The sequence below is a fragment of the Aplidium turbinatum genome, chromosome 16 (genome assembly GCF_918807975.1).
Source record: "Aplidium turbinatum chromosome 16, kaAplTurb1.1, whole genome shotgun sequence".
Lineage (NCBI taxonomy): Eukaryota > Metazoa > Chordata > Ascidiacea > Aplousobranchia > Polyclinidae > Aplidium > Aplidium turbinatum.
The window spans coordinates 21068904-21083333 of record NC_137487.1 but is presented as its reverse complement, the minus strand read 5'-3'; the positions used below and the strand labels follow the sequence as shown (position 1 = coordinate 21083333).

At 38.6% G+C, this 14430-nt stretch overlaps 1 pseudogene; it reads left to right on the top strand.

Moving 5' to 3' along the window:
• The first annotated feature begins 6894 nt into the window (after positions 1 to 6894).
• Positions 6895 to 8400, top strand: LOC145785318 (folylpolyglutamate synthase, mitochondrial pseudogene; annotated as a pseudogene).
• Positions 8401 to 14430: the final 6030 nt, after the last annotated feature.

Genomic DNA, 14430 nt, shown 5'->3' with positions numbered 1-14430 from the left:
CAAAGTCGAGCAAATTCTGCTTTCGGGATCCTTGCCGTTATTTACTGTATTTTTTGTTGATAAGTTTAGGCAGCATTTTTCCAAGATAAATGAAGACATCGGTATTGTTCGTCACTTAGATTTAGTTTTCTCAGCATTATTTATTCATTCTTTGATCCACTAGTTTGTCCCACTTTTGGTATAATCGGATCGTTTATAAATGGCGGGTCTTCACAATAGCCGGCCTCTTATACATTGGCGCAACGTATTCAGATGTTGAATCAATGATGAAGAAAGCTGATTTGTTGTTTGTCTTATGTGACGCCTAAATTTATGCCTCGTCTACATTACAAAATATTTTGTAATGTACATTGTGTACATTGTACATTTTGTTTGTAGGCCTACATTACAAAATATTTTGTAATGTAGATGAGGCATTATCATCTTTATTTTGCGCTTTTTGGAACAAAACACAGTGCACTGTGAAACAAAAATACAGGACATAACAACAAGTAGGCGACATAAAGCAGTGAAGGGACGCCATCGAGTTAGCTGCTACGTGCAAATGGAGCCTATCTCATAATTTTGAGTGTATCTCACAATTACTGTTTGCAAAAACGCTATTTCTCCGGCTTCTCCCAAAAGCATTTGCAGTGATACATTTCCTCAATTGCAAGTTTTGTCAATGAGAGCATTTCCATAGAACGTTTATTTCGAAACCAGGTTTTCGTGTCTTTATCCAAGAAAAGATTTCTTATTGTAACGTTTTTTATTCGTCAATGAATATTATCTGCTTGAAACAACTGTTTTGAATAGTTTGTGGCCTCCATAGCCTACTATTTTGATCGTGGATTGCTATTCTTCTTTGTAGAGCTGATAACGCAAAAAAGCTTGCTATTATTGTTTCTAATTAACAGCTTTGCGATCACTGGCTTTTCTTTGTAGCATAAGAAATAACGCGCTTTGTATTATTGAGGTCAAACCAAACAAAAGAAAGCAAGAGGATGCTTCTCTCTGCTCGCGCATATCGATGCACGAAGCAATTATGAGCTTATGGCTTGTCATCGCAATGTAATCCATTTCACGCTTTGCTGGAAGTTAGCTAGAAATAGCAAAAATTCACCAAAATCTTGAATTTACAAGAAAACTACACAACTTTTAGCATCAAATTTAATATCATCAGATCCGCCTGGCAATTTTAGGAAAAGTCAAGAAAAACCAAGTGCATGGCGTTACTGTGCTTCAAATAATTAAAGGAAATATGAGGGGGGGGCCAAATCTGGCCTCCCTTTGAGGAGCAAAGTGTTAAGCGTGCTTGCAAATTTGGGAAGCTGTTTTGAATTTTTTTTTTATCTTAGTAGCCTACCTTATGCTATTAGCACACTTTCTGTCCCCTTTCTCTCCTTTGTCAAAGGTCCAGGGGGTAAGCTAACCCTCTGCTTCCCTCGCTGCTGGTAGAAACATTAGGCCTACATATCAATATCATCACATGGAACGTTACGTATATACACATAGCCTACAATTAATTGGTAGGTCTATCTCCAAATATTTGAAAATCTCTCAGGGCATGTACACCTATAATGGTAAAAAAGGGCAAAAAGGGCATGTAGGGCAAAGTGGGGCGTGTTGTCACAATTTTTACAAATCAGCATATATCTCGTTCTGTGCCAATGGTATCGAGATGCTAGATAGTGCAATTGAAAGAGGTACCATTCGACTTCTTTTAGCTACAGCTAAAGTTTTTCTAGATTATTTCGTTTTTACATAAATGCATGTTTAATGCAAGTAAATGGGCTGTGACAACACGCCCCACCCTGGGGCGTGTTGTCACAAAATTTCTGCACATGCTTTATGACTAAAATATGACAGAAACCAACAAAAAATAGTTTTAAAACAGGCTGAACGAATAAAAAAATATGCGAAATGCAAAGAAATTAATTTACAACATATTGGTAAAAAGTTTATGCCCATTGTCAAAAGCAATAAAAATATCATCTTGAGAATTATGTGTGTAGCCTATCATTTATCTAATATTAATTTTTTTTTTCTAAAAAAGCGTTGTATTTTAACAAATACGCATATTACCTCGTTGTATAAGCAAAAATATTTTTTTATGTTTCTTACATCAAAAATGCACACCATGGGGCGTGTAGTCACAGCTGTGACAACACGCCCCGTGGTATGAAATCACGTGGTTTCAACAACCATGTGTACATCTCTACTTGCATGTCTTATCTGTTTGGTATGATGAAAAGAGCAGGCTTAAAGCAAACAAATGGTATCTTTCCTGATCAGTTATGATCATACCTTAGTTTTCCAGACCATTTTTTAGTTTAGTTATAAAACCTGATTTTGCCCAAAATTCAATGGCACTCCTCATAATTTCTGCAGTGGTGACAAATTTATTAATCTTTACTGCTTGTGCGAAAGAGAACTGAAAACTATGCCTTCCATTGAAAACTCGTAGTTATACGCTTGGGTTATCACATGGAAATCGTGCTGTGACAACACGCCCCTGTGACAACACGCCCCACTCTGCCCTACACCTATGATGGTAAAAAAGGAGCCTTATGACATATATATAATATAAAGATAAGAAGCAATAAATAAATAATAATTCAAGCCACAACCTATCAAAGTTGAAGTTCCTTTTTTACCTCCCTTAACTGCTTAATTAGAATATTGGGCCTTTTTCAAATAGGCTACAATGAATAGGCCCAAAACATTAGATGAAGGGATATTTGGTACAGTTATCAAATAGCTGAATGATTAGACCAAACTAGGTCCTAGATCTAACCGAGTTACCGGTAGGGTCACCTTACTTGTACCTACCGATACAAAATGGCAACCTACCAGTACTACTGGTATCTTGCTAACCAATATGCAGCACACTAAACTGTAATAGCCAGACACACTTGCCACACAACTTATTTTTGCACCGGTAAGCCTCGTCCAAGCAGTCAATTTTAGCCTGAAAGACATTCGACGGTTAATAGTCAGACAGTTAGGCCTACTGAGTTAAGCCTGGTTCTCCAAAGCAATTGTTAATCCACATCCCAAAACTGCCACAATTAACCTAGGGCTCTAAAACGTATCAAACTGTAAAAAACGACGCGTTACTTATCTACAGGTACGTACCGTACCAGATGCAAAATAGAATAGGCCTAACCTAAACAGCAAAAACCGTCCCATTCGACTTTGGCAATTCTTTAAATGACAGATGGAAACGCGGCTGTCCTCATTAGCATATTACAACAACAATTTAACGCAATTTTGCAATTTAATTAAATTGTTGTAATATAACTAAACAGTCCTTTGCAACTGTTGCATTTTAGTTGAATTGCTGAAATAAAATTAAAGTGTATTTTTGCAATTTAGTTAAAGTGTTGTAAAATGACTAAATTGTATTTTACAATTTACCTGCATTTTTTGCAATTTAGCTAAATTTCTGCAATATAGCTAAATTGAATTTTCGCAATTTATGTGTATTTCACAATATATATGTATCTTTGCAATTTACCTTAAATTGCATGTAATTTAGTTATATTGCTTTCAATTTTTAAATTGCATGCAATTTAGCTAAATGTGTTGCAAAATTGCTAAATTGGTGTTGCAAAATTGCTAAATTGTGTTTTCCAAACGGCGCCCCATAGATTAGCACTAAAATATGTGATATAACGTGAAATATGCCGCCGGTACGAGACGTTTATTAACTTGATATATCAGTAAGCTAAATGCCGCATTGTTTGACAGCCTACTCTCTTCATACACCTGTAGTTTTATATGAATTCCCTCCGTTAGCTCAGTGGTTACACACCCGTCAAGATCACGCGACGCTGGTTCGACTCTCGGGGTGTTCGCTTGAGCAACGCGTTTCAGGAATGCTCTCCATTCAGCGGCACCAAGTGGATGGAGTAACTCCCCAGCAAAAAGACTTCATCAATCGGAAAACTTCACTTTGCCAATCTCGGTAACTGGCCCTGTGTCAAAGCATCTACAAGTATGCGAAACTACCAGGAATAACCAATCAAGGCTTTGTCAGTCCGAGGATAAAGATTCAAACCAACCAACAATCGGAAAACTTCACTCTGTCGACCTCGGTTAGTGGGCCTGCGTCTGTGGTTGAAAGCCTCTGCAAGTATGCAAAACTGCCCAGAATTAAGCTCTCAAAGAAGCTTTCCCTGTCCAAGGATAAAGATCAATCAATCAACAAAATGTACAGCAATAAGGTTATTGAAACAAATCTATTTTATCAAAAATATTTTAGAATATTTATGTGAAGGTTTTCAAATAAGGCTTGCTTCTTAGGCTATAGTTTGTTCAATTTCACTCCACAATTTAGTTCCACGAGTAAATAACACGGCGGGATACAGACCATATGAAGACCAAGATCATGGAAGCCCTAGGAATCAATCGTAGTAATCCGTCTCTCGTGTGTCACAATCAATATACGTAGTGCCACGACAGGCTACATTTTTGTTCTAAAATAAGTGAACTATTTATTTGCGTAATAGACCTTTCCCGCAGCCAACCAATGAAGCGTGACGTTGAAAACAAACCACTTCAAGAACTGAAATCGTAGTAGTAAAGCACAGTTTTTGAACGTTTTGATCGAACAATCGCGCATTTTAGTCGTACATTTTGTACTAAAAGTAGGCCTACTTTTTAGACTGAGTAGGCCTATTACAATTAAGTTATTTATTTTTAGAAAAAATTTGAATTTACTACAGGGCCTTAGCCCATGGGCCTAACTACCGCCGACACAGCGCTATAGCCTACTGCATGGAACCACTGAACGAAAGGACCTCGCATTGATAAATTTTATTTCAAAAATATTTGAGTTAACAACTAAAGTAGATAGCCTAAACGTGTTATCATTTCATTTAGAATCTACACTTATATTTTTTTCGTGCAGCTTTTCCGTTTATTACTTGATGTTTTTGTCCTAGCTTACCCTATGCTTTTGGTCACTCTAGGTTTCTAGCCACTTAATGTTTGTGTTTGGTGAAGTAAACTTAATTCACTTGTACAACAACCTTGCAAAGGCTTTAATAAAATAGAAAGCAACTACATCTGCAAATAAAAGGATACATAAATAACTGCTTCCGAACGTACATAATGCTACAACAACAGAACTGAATGAATGAACGACTGAAGAAAACGTAGAACCAAGGCGTGTAGAAAACAAGGCAATAATTAACTGAGTAATAAGCTTGAGGGACAGAGCGCCGTGCTCAGAAACACACGACATTCTCCCCCTCTCAAAATTGCATTATATATAGCACAACCACGCAAAATATAGTTCATAAGCGTAACTTAGACAGCAGGCGTGATTTTACATGAAATCAAAGTAGACTGCTAAAAATATGGCACTGCACCATAACGATCAACCGAACGACGAATACGATTAGATCTGCGTAAGTGTGTTGTATCAGTGGTGGGCGAAGACGATGACATAGAGTGATCAGTAGTTTCACGTTGTACAATGTCGCCATCGTTTCACTTTATTGTTTTCAATTTTGTTTTGATTTGTGTTTGAGTACATAAATGAAACTGACCTTTGATCCGTCACAACCGTGAAATGACGACCACTTAGGAAATGCTTCCATTTTCGTACTGCTTCGACGATCGCTAAAGCTTCCTTTTCTACGCTGAAATATCGAATTTCACTCTTGTTTAGCATCCTCGAAAACAAAGCTACAGGGCGTCCTTGGTGATTCAGCGTTGCTGATTCAGCGTTGTCGGGTGCGTCGGTTTCAAGCACAAACGGGAGTTGTTCATTTACTGTCCCAAGAGTAGCAATGCTCAAATCTTTTTTCAACGTGGAGAGAGCTTGTATTGCTTGCTTGTCAAGTGGAAAAGTTTTTGACAAAACCAGAGGTTTAATTTTTGCCGAGTACTGAGGGATCCACTGCGCATAGTAAGCAAACATGCCTACCACGCGCTGAAGTTCTTTAGCAGTGTTAGGAACAGGCATTTCAATAACTGGTTTTACTCTTTCAGGATCTGGTTCAACCACACCTTTCGAGATGCGATATCCCAACAATGTTATTGTTTCTACGAAAAAACTACATTTGTCTTCATTAAACGTTAGATCACAGTCATTTGCAGCACCCAGAAAAACTTGACAATTCAAAGTTGAAAAATATTTTTTTCCTGATTTCAAAGGTCTTAGAAAATGTTTGAACGCTGATAACTCAAAACTGGCATTAGCCCTATGTGACTTAAGCAGGCTACTTTTAGTACAAAGCTCTTCAATTACTAATTTCGTTTTTTTTAATATCTTCAAGCATGGACCAGGGAAGCCACTTCTTGCTACAGTTATTTTAGATAAATATCATTCACATACTATGGTTTGGTTGGTTGGTTTTGAATCTTTATCCTCGGACTGACAAAGCTTGATTGGTTATTCCTGGTAGTTTTGCATACTTGTAAAGGCTCTTGACGCAGGGCCGGTTGCCGAGATTGGCAGATTGAAGTTTTTCCGATTGTTGAAGTGTTGTTGCCGGGGAATTATTCCATTCACTAGTTGCCGCTGAATGGAGAGCAGTCCTGAAATGTGTTGCTCAAGCGCACATCCCGAGAGTCGAACCAGCGCCGCGTGATCTTGAGCTGAGCGCGTAACCACTGAGCTAACGGGGCGGACAATTTATACTATTTATCAGCATATCATATATTTGATCTGAGTATGTCGCTTTATGTCTGGGCATATGTTAAAAGATGAATGACACACGACTACAGCGAGCATCGACAAATCTATTGGCACTGTTTTTCTACCTAAATTTCCTCCACTAGGAAATACGTGGCATCGAAATGTAGATTAATGATTAAAAAAAAAACTTTGCACTAAAATCGGTTTTGCATTTGTTAGAAGTTACTACAGTAAACCATCATCGCACAATTCTCAACCTAAATATGACAAGTCAAGATAAAAAGTATTCTGAAGCTATAAAAACATTGAACCAGTTGAAAAATTATATACTTCCTGCAAAGCAAAAGTTAGAAGGACTTGGATTAGCTAATACAAGACATTTGCTTTGTAAACTTAAAATCACAGATGAAGACATTGCAAAAATGAAAATCATTCACGTTAGCGGCACTAAAGGAAAAGGGTCGACTTGTGCATTTGTGGAAAGTATTTTGAGACACAATGGTATTTCTACTTTACTATTTTGCTCGCCTCATTTGATTGAAGTTAGAGAACGAATACAAATCAATGGGAAGCCGATTTCACATCAAGCTTTCACAAAATATTTCTGGAAGGTTTATGGAATTTTACAGAAGACAAGTGATGAAGATGAGACGAACCATCCAAGTTTTTTTGATTTCATCCTTGTTTTATCTTTTTTCATTTCCAAACATGAGCCAGTAGAAGTGATGATTATAGAAGTCGGTATGGGAGGAGAATTTGACACAACAAATGTCATAAAAAATCCTGTTGTGTGTGGAGTGTCTTCTCTTGGAATTGATCACCAGGACATTCTTGGAAACACATTGGAATCCATAGCTTGGCACAAAGGTGGGATATTTAAAAGCAACGCTCCTGCTTTCACGGTTGAACAACCTCCGGAAGCAATGACAGTTTTGCAACAAAGAGCAAAAGATGTTGGAACAAGCTTACAAGTGGTTCCTAGTTTTGATAACTACTTCAGTAAAAGTCGTTCCGAAATTAAACTGGGACTACTTGGTGCACATCAGAAGATTAACGCTTCTTTGGCCGTGCAGTTGGTCTATTGCTGGCTAAACCAAAAGTCAACAATTCTTCCAACTTTACCACTTTCATTAGATGAGCATTTCATTGAAGGTTTAGCAAGCTGCCAATGGTATGGGAGATGCCAGATAATTAAGTTTGATTCCATAACTTTCTATTTGGATGGGGCCCACACAATGAGGAGTCTATCATGCGCAGCAAAGTGGTTTAATAAAGAATCAGCTGAGGAACAGTCAAAAATAAACAAAGATTGCAAGAAGATCTTGGCATTTTATGTCTCTGATGACAGGGACTCATACAACTTGCTCTCACCTTTGCTTGGTTGTGAGTTCTCTTGCTCGCTATTTACACCAAACACAGCAACATTGTTGCCTTCAAGCTTCAATGACCTGGATTATCTTAAATATTCACACGAAGAGCGAATGGAGCAGGTATCCACAATTCGTTGTAATTGGTTGAAGCTTTGGAAAGATCAAAGTCCTCCACAACCGGCTCCAAATCCGTTTGTGTTTGAGACAGTCGCAGATGCCGTTTGTTGGTTAACAAAGGATAGAGAACCTGAACTATATAAGAAGTCATTAGAGTTGACAAGAAGTTGCCATGGAGCGTCTGCCAGACCTTCAGCCAATCATCTTCAAGTGCTGGTGACAGGAAGTTTGTATCTTATCAGTGGATATTTGAGAGTTGTGAAGCCAGATCTGTACGACTAGAGTAAATATTTGTCAATGACGTTTTGTCCTACTATCTATACACGCTTATTTCATAATTTTTGCAAAAAGTTTCAAATTTCAAAACTTTGCATGCAATAATGTAAATAGGCCTAGTAGCAGATTAGCTGTAAAACTATAAACTCGTGGCGACCTTGTGTTATAGAAAAAAATGCAGCATGCAATTTCCATTTTTAGTCAAGTTCAAAAACTTGACTAAAATTTCCAATAATTGGGTTTGACTAAAAATTTCCAATAATAGAAGAAGGGGGTGGGCTGATGGGGAAGCTGCGATCTTCCTGCCTACCAAGGAAAATAACACCTTGAATTTATATGTTATGTATCAAGCGGCGCTGGTTCGACTCTCGGGGAGTGCACGTTAAGGACTGCTCTCCATTCAGCGGCGCCTAATGGATGGAATAATTCTCCGGCAACAAGACTTCAACAATCAGAAATTTCACTCTGTCAATCTCGGTGACCGGGCCTGAGTCAATGATTCAAAGCTTCTACAAGTATGCGAAACTGCCAGGTTTAAGCTGCGCAAAAAGCTTTCCCAGTCCGAGGATAAAGATTCAATCAATCAATCAATTATGCGTTTTGAGCTGGGCGAAATAGGTTACATAGTCTTTGTTTGCAAAATGTGATTAGCGATTAGCGGCGCACCTTTCTTGCTCTCTGTGTTTTAAAATTATTTTTTTTACACCTTGGCTTTCTACCACATGATGTGATCTGTTCAACACCTTTTGATGCAGTTACCTTTGATTCTGGTAGAGCCTATATCGTTGAGTTTGAGTTAGTCAGAAGTACGGTGCAGTTTTTGTTTTTTCCTGCTTATAGAATTAGTAAACCATTGTATTTTATTTCAGATGTAGTTAAATTGTATGTATTTTATTCCCGAAGAGTACATCTTGTGATGTCGAAAACGTTCGATATTTAATTATTTGCGTAGTGTTGTGTTTCTGTAAATGTAATAAACTTGAAGATGTTAAACTTGATCACGTTGCTCGGCTTCGTATGCCTATGGTTCAACATGACAAACTCTCTACCAAAGCTCTATCGATTAGCCATTCATTTAGGCTTTAGCAACACTTGCTCTCTTGGCTCCAGCCTTTACATTCTCAACTGTGAATACTATGAAGCGCAATATGCAATAGGCTACATGTTTATTCACTGAAATGCTTTCATAGGTCACGGCCGGCTGTTCATTAGTTCAGAATCAATGTACTGAAAGTAAAATAATGCACAGCATGCTTAACTTTATACTCAGCACAAAATATTTTGACTTTGTTAATAAACGTTTACTGCTGTAATGTTGTAGTTGAGTTTAAAATATAAACCCACAAAAGGCGCCTTTGTGGAAAGTTGTTATGATGCCATATTGTACGGAGTGAAATGCAAAGCAAGGATGTTTTTAATGTGTGACGTTATAGGCTAGTGTAGCGGGTGACGCGGTTGGTTATATGACGTTCTATTTTCAAAATTGTGTTCCTTCTAATAACCGAAACTACTTTAGTTGCAGTGTCAACATTAAGCCTGCTGAGTTTGGTGGCTTTGTTTCAAGCATAGCGACATGGCTTCAAGCTTTAGAAAATCGTTTGCTGATGTTAAAAGACGTCTTTATTGTCATTCTGTAAATCTTTTTTGTATTTTGCTTCGTTTTTGATGCTTCAGTTTCGACATTTTGGTTACGGTACGCTAAAATAAAAATGTATTAGATATTTGTATCATATCAACCACTCAGTTTGTTTGTTTGTCTTATCCAGGCTTAAACCCGGTGGTTGAAGATTTACATTAAGTGGACGGGAAGGCAAGGAAGCCAATCTTCGTGTCCACCTTCAGGCATGCCTTTAAGTGTCCTGCCAAAGACACAGCCGCATGCTCTTGAGCGGTGTCGTACCGGCGCCCTTTCGATTGCCGTTTTAGGGCTCTTACCACTCGGCCATGCAGCCGACAGTCATAGCGTGGTGTAACAAGCTGCCAAGCTATATTATTGCATATGGCAACACTTCTTCGTATTGACGACTTGACTTTGAGATTTCCGCTTGACTCTATTGCAATGGACCCTAAAGTATTTTATCCTTTTTGCGAATGCGGTGCTGAAGAACAGATTCTCCACCGACATACTAGAGCAGGAGGTTTGAGTGTCTTGAAAGATGAAACCAAAAACTTATGTACTTTTAAGTAGCTCCTCAACTATGAAAAAATTATGTTATGATTTATTGAATACAATTTATGTAAAGAGGTGATTTTCTTGAACAGTAGACAGATACAACCTAGCAATCACACGGCATTTCATATAATAAAGTAAAGATAAACTATAAATTACGAACGTTTTCGGCGATGCACATGTTAGCCTATATCAAGTAGCAAACTGACTTATCCTATACATAAATTTTGAACATACTGTACATAACTGGTAGCCTATACAAAATACATCTAATAAATCGAAAGCAAAAATGCACAAAAATTAACCGGCAAGACAGAGAGGCACATCACATGGCGGTTAATTACGCAAGGAGAGACCACTTCACATGACGTATAATTAAGTAAAGACGTCTAGCAAATAGGAGGCGCCTGTGGCGAGCAACTGCCTATTGAGGCAAGGATTGCAGGATTTTACGAGCAAAGCGGCCTGGATTTAAGTATCAAATTCGGTGGAGCATTTACGTACAGGGATGGTTTATTGCTTAAACAAATTTGCAATCGAGTGTATGATCTTTAATGGCACTTTTTCTGTTGAGAATCCTGTGGGTCTGTCAGAGTTTCTTCACGTCAATGGCTTTCATTTTACGTTCTCTGCGTCTCTTTACAACTTTATGTTGGATTGCGTTTGTAGTTGCAATTAAGTAAGTTTGGTTGGTTTTGAATCTAAGCAGAATAGGTCAGTACGTTCTAGTTTGTTTACTACTGTAGGCTACTGTGTTGTACATTGTTACACCAGCTCAGTAGCCGAGTGGTTTCGCCTTCGGTTCTGAAGCTGGTAGATCTCCGATCGATTCCAAGTCGGATCCAACCGAAAACTTTTATAATTAAGTCGGGTAATAATGTGACGACATCGTAAACCTGATATAAAATTAAAAATGAGCCCTGTCGCTAAAACGCCTCATAGTAGTTGTAGAGCGACCATACATAAAGCCATAACATTATTACTAGTTGGAATTGAGTAGTAGTAAAAAAGGTCAGTACGCTTTAGTTTGTTTGCTGCTATACTGTGTTGTACATTACGACAGTCAGTCTGTCAGTGCTCTCTAAACTTCTTCTATTTCTTTTATATGTTAAGGTTTAGAAGAAGTTTCCTCAGTTTGAGAATGAATAAAGAAATGTGCGTAGTCTTACAACATTTGTTTTTGTTGCCACGAGTGGATGTACCTTCAGTCTCCTCCATTTGATGGTGCCACGAGTGGATGTACCTTCAGTCTCCTCTATTTGATGGTGCCACGAGTGGATGTACCTTCAGTCTCTTCCATTTGATGGTGCCACGAGTGGATGTACCTTCAGTCTCTTCTATTTGATGGTGCCACGAGTGGATGTACCTTCAGTCTCCTCCATTTGATGGTGCCACGAGTGGATGTACCTTCAGTCTCCTCCATTTGATGGTGCCACGAGTGGATGTACCTTCAGTCTCTTCCATTTGATGGTGCCACGAGTGGATGTACCTTCAGTCTCCTCCATTTGATGGTGCCACGAGTGGATGTACCTTCAGTCTCCTCCATTTGGTGGTGCCACGAGTGGATGTACCTTCAGTCTCCTCCATTTGATGGTGCCACGAGTGGATGTACCTTCAGTCTCCTCCATTTGATGGTGCCACGAGTGGATGTACCTTCAGCGCAAATCATTTGATGGTTCTGAGGTTTGTAAGGTGAGATGAAAACTCCTGTTGTCTTCAGCTCACTGTGCGCATCAAAAGAAAGCGGTAGTGCAAAGACCAGCCATTATGATGTCACTACTTGCTTATTTTTGCTTCACAACAGCTAAGATGTTTTTGAGCGACTGTAGAACTTGTTATTGGAGCTTTTATTTTGTTGTAGGTAATCCAAGTTTTCGCCAGAAGTGGACGGGAAGGCAAGGAAACCAATCTTCGTCTTCACCTTCAGGTATGGCATAAAGTACCCTGCCAAAGACATATTCGCATGCTCATGAGCGGTGTCGAGCAGGCGCCTTCCGAGTACCGTAGGCCTACCAGTGTTCTCACCACTCGGCCATGCCAGCAGACATTTTTTTCATTATTCCATTATGAGCATGCCATAGATTATAGCAGGCAACTGACTTATTCTCACTAAAGCCGAGATATTAGCGCTTAGGATTCTACGCATTGTAGTCGGTACCTACTGGTTGTGTTTTCATTTAAGCTGAATGCGGTGAGCGTGCTGGCAATGACGTTGACAGGGGTCTAGAAGGTTCTTTTTGACCAGGCCCAAGGTAATTTCATGGACCCAAATTTTTTTAAGAGGCCTGAAAACTCTAGAAACAGGTGAAAAAAACGAAAAGTAACAGTTTGTGCATAGTTAAGGATCAACGGCATTGACAGAGAGGTCTAAGTTTTACTTGTGGACCTAGGCTTGGGGTAATTTTATTGGTCTGTACAAGGGAATCCAGGATGTTAAAAAAAAGGTTTATTTTTGGTGAATTTACATAAAGTTTGTCATAGTTTGGAGACAACTCCACTTTTCAGGCCAAAAAACAAAGTAAGATTATACTCGGTAAGGTGGGATCTGAAATATCGTTCTGTAACTTTTTCTTGGAGTTAATTTTTAATGAGCAACGCTTAATGTAATTTTGAGTTGGCATAAAAGGTAGTGTAATATTGATATATTGCCACTTTTGAAAAAAATTTCACTAAATTGTAATGCTAAAGTGTCGATGTACTTGATTGATTTGATTGAATATACTAAACAGTTTGGTTGTTCATCAAAATTTTAAACTTAATCTTCTTTTGTTTCTGAGAGGCGCATGTGACCAAGCACCAATTCCTTAATCCGCTCATCAAACCTAAGTAGTGAAGTACCCTGACTTGCCATACATGACTGCTTTACAAGCAACAATAATTCAATCCGGTTCTTGCAGTTGAGCAACATATTTTATGAAAGTCTTGTAGATTGCTGTTCAGGGGCTTTCAGTGGATGGCCTACAATAGGTTAACCTCGGTGACTGGGTCGTTCAAATCTTAGCAATCCGGGCAGTAGTTTGAAGTCTCTGCAAGCATGCGACAAAGGCTTTCTTTAACAAATCGTTGGCAATGCATTTGATAAACGAATACCCAAAACGAACATTTCATACACGAATGTTCAAACGATTCTTCCGTTTATTGAAAATTTTATTATTTCTTCGTTCCTTGCTAATAACTTGGTTATCACCAATCAGCAGCACAATTACAGTACAATAAAGCATTCCTGGAAGATACATTTCCAGCATCACATCGCCAACAATCCTATGGTTAGACAAAAAAAAATAAAAATATCACACACAATACAATACGACTATGCAACGAATAGACACAAGCCACCAAATGTGAAATCACAAAGCACAGTTGTCAACTGGGTAGAAAGATTTGAGGCGGCTTGGGTCTAAGGTTACAAACAAATGGCGCTACTATTTAATGCACTTGGTAGATTAATATATTGACCAACATTGAAACTTATTTCATTATGAAAAGTTAAGATTTGAACTTATTTCGTGTTTTCAACACGCTTTCTAATTAAATTGGGTGCTGGTAAGTGACCTAGCTATAGAAAGAAAATTTTAGGGGTGGCGAAGCAACTTTTGGGGAGCAAACGTCATTATTTACCATGGCACAGCGTTAACATGTTGTAATAGTGTCAAAACATTTTTTTGTGGAGAGACAAGACAAAATTTTGGAGAGGCGATTGCTCTCCCAAGCCCCCTCCGGTGGCTAAATCTCTGGTGCGGCTTAGATCGGCGTCAGCTTTAATTCGGCGCTGGTCTACGATATAGGGCGTGGCCACGACATGATCACAAACCCTTCAAAATATTATGGCCAAGGAATCAATTGCACGCAAAGGGGATGCTCTTCTG